Source organism: Triturus cristatus, chromosome 4_1 (assembly GCF_964204655.1).
Source record: "Triturus cristatus chromosome 4_1, aTriCri1.1, whole genome shotgun sequence".
NCBI classification, from domain to species: Eukaryota; Metazoa; Chordata; class Amphibia; order Caudata; family Salamandridae; genus Triturus; species Triturus cristatus.
The window spans coordinates 107,426,104-107,428,603 of NC_140585.1; the positions used below are offsets into that span (position 1 = coordinate 107,426,104).

Sequence of the window (2,500 nt, forward strand, 5' to 3'; positions counted from 1 at the left end):
TGCAAAGCATGCGCTCTACCACTGAGCTACATCCCCACTTTTGCACTCGAGCTGTTTGATGGATGCAAGGAATCCCTGAAACCCAGGGACTGCAAAGTCTCGATCATAATCAATGGAAGGTATTGTTTGAATAAAAGTGAAAGATATGGAAATCGAAGCAAAAAATCCTTCGAGCCGGATTTGAACCAGCGACCTAAGGATGTCTGACTTTATGCTACAGTCCTCCGCTCTACCAACTGAGCTATCGAAGGAGTGGCTGAAGTATCTTTCAGCGCTGTAATTATCTCTCGCTCAAGAAAGGTTGTGGGGGTGGGGATCAGGAGCAGATCGATGAAAATCATGAACATTACCTGCAGCTCCCTCTCAAAGTCACCAGTTCTTAGAGCACACTGTAAGGTATGTCTTATCACCCCAAAGGAGGATTTCAGACCAAAGTTCATGTTCTGTCTTGGCTTGGGGATAAGCAGGGGTGCTCCAAATTTCAATTTTACAGAAAGGAAAGGAACTTTGATACAAAGACCTTGGGCAGCATTGGTGGCAAATGGATGGCTGCGCGGAACCATGAAAGAAATGACAGAAAGTTATGGGAGTCATTACTACGCACCCAGCATCAAGAAAGTGCATTTTGGATGCATTTTCAAAAGGAAAGAGAACGGAAAAATCTGTAGATTGAAGGTGATTGAGATAAACAAAATATTCCGTTTTTCTAAAAGCTACTGTAAAGAGTCTCTGGTTTAGAAGAAGAACCCTTACCAATGATCAAGAGAGATGCGACAGATTTCTATCATCAAAGCATTATGGTTGTCAAGATGAATCATCACTTTGATGTCTTCAACAAGTAGGATTCTTTTGATCTATAATCATCAAAAATGAGATAGCCCCATTTCATGGGATTTTTCAAGGCAAACGTCTGACAGATTAAGCGGGGTCCTCATCCCGGTTGGAGGACATATCTCTTCCTTCATCATGATGCCAGCCTAGCTTTCGGCCCAAAATCCAAGGTAAGCATGGCAAAAGTCTGGAGATGCCGGGGATTGAACCCGGGGCCTCATACATGCAAAGCATGCGCTCTACCACTGAGCTACATCCCCACTTCTGCAAGGTTTGACTGTATGATTGGAAACCCTGCATTGAACCGACGGCCACATCACCCCATTCGACTCTGCAGTATACAATGTCAGTCAGGAAAATCCTTCAGCCTTGTACCTGGATGATCTTCATGGTCTTATGTACAGATGCCTATATACAGCCTTCTTAGCGCAGTAGGCAGCGCGTCAGTCTCATAATCTGAAGGTCCTGAGTTCGATCCTCAGAGAGGGCATTTATTTCCTTCTTTTGGAATGCAAAATTCTCCGATTTTCTTGAAATGCGCAAACTATGCCTAGTTCAAAGATTTTTCCAAAGCAAATGTCTGACTATTTAAGTGGGGCTCTCACCCCAACTGCATGACAAACTTCTTCTTTCTGCATGATGGCAGGCTAGCCTTCTGGAAAAAAGCCAAGATAAGGAACAGAGGCTCCTGGAGATGCCGGGGATTGAACCCGGGACCTCATACATGCGAAGCATGCGCTCTACCACTGAGCTACATCCCCACTTTTGCACTAGAGCTGTTTGATGGATGCAAGGAATCCCTGAAACCCAGGGACTGCAAAGTCTCGATCATAATCAATGGAAGGTATTGTTTGAATAAAAGTGAAATATATGGAAATCGAAGCACAAAATCCTTCGAGCCGGATTTGAACCAGCGACCTAAGGATGTCTGACTTTATGCTACAGTCCTCCGCTCTACCAACTGAGCTATCGAAGGAGTGGCTGAAGTATCTTTCAGCGCTGTAATTATCTCTCGCTCAAGAAAGGTTGTGGGGGTGGGGATCAGGAGCAGATCGATGAAAATCATGAACATTACCTGCAGCTCCCTCTCAAAGTCACCAGTTCTTAGAGCACACTGTAAGGTACGTCTTATCACCCCAAAGGAGGATTTCAGACCAAAGTTCATGTTCTGTCTTGGCTTGGGGATAAGCAGGGGTGCTCCAAATTTCAATTTTACAGAAAGGAAAGGAACTTTGATACAAAGACCTTGGGCAGCATTGGTGGCAAATGGATGGCTGCGCGGAACCATGAAAGAAATGACAGAAAGTTATGGGAGTCATTACTACGCACCCAGCATCAAGAACGTGCATTTTGGATGCATTTTCAAAAGGAAAGAGAACGGAAAAATCTGTAGATTGAAGGTGATTGAGATAAACAAAATATTCCGTTTTTCTAAAAGCTACTGTAAAGAGTCTCTGGTTTAGAAGAAGAACCCTTACCAATGATCAAGAGAGATGCGACAGATTTCTATCATCAAAGCATTATGGTTGTCAAGATGAATCATCACTTTGATGTCTTCAACAAGTAGGATTCTTTTGATCTATAATCATCAAAAATGAGATAGCCCCATTTCATGGGATTTTTCAAGGCAAACGTCTGACAGATTAAGCGGGGTCCTCATCCCGGTTGG

At 43.7% G+C, this 2,500-nt stretch overlaps 6 non-coding genes across 6 annotated transcripts in view; 1 reads left to right on the top strand and 5 right to left on the bottom strand.

The window, feature by feature from the left end:
* Nucleotides 1–36, bottom strand: part of TRNAA-UGC (transfer RNA alanine (anticodon UGC)) — a 72-nt gene extending 36 nt beyond the window's left edge. The window contains exon 1 of the tRNA in view: nucleotides 1–36. This exon is cut by the window's left edge and continues 36 nt beyond it. This is a non-coding gene — a tRNA (tRNA-Ala).
* Nucleotides 37–165: 129 nt separating this feature from the next.
* On the bottom strand, nucleotides 166–251 carry TRNAY-GUA (transfer RNA tyrosine (anticodon GUA)). The gene is given in 2 exon segments: nucleotides 166–201; nucleotides 215–251. It is a non-coding gene; the product is annotated as a tRNA-Tyr (tRNA).
* Nucleotides 252–1,019: 768 nt separating this feature from the next.
* Nucleotides 1,020–1,091, bottom strand: TRNAA-UGC (transfer RNA alanine (anticodon UGC)). Its single transcript has one exon. It is a non-coding gene; the product is annotated as a tRNA-Ala (tRNA).
* Nucleotides 1,092–1,248: 157 nt separating this feature from the next.
* Nucleotides 1,249–1,321, top strand: TRNAM-CAU (transfer RNA methionine (anticodon CAU)). The gene has a single exon. It is a non-coding gene; the product is annotated as a tRNA-Met (tRNA).
* Nucleotides 1,322–1,520: 199 nt separating this feature from the next.
* Nucleotides 1,521–1,592, bottom strand: TRNAA-CGC (transfer RNA alanine (anticodon CGC)). The gene has a single exon. It is a non-coding gene; the product is annotated as a tRNA-Ala (tRNA).
* Nucleotides 1,593–1,721: 129 nt separating this feature from the next.
* TRNAY-GUA (transfer RNA tyrosine (anticodon GUA)) lies at nucleotides 1,722–1,807 on the bottom strand. Its single transcript is given in 2 exon segments — nucleotides 1,722–1,757; nucleotides 1,771–1,807. It is a non-coding gene; the product is annotated as a tRNA-Tyr (tRNA).
* Between the last annotated feature and the right edge of the window lie 693 nt (nucleotides 1,808–2,500).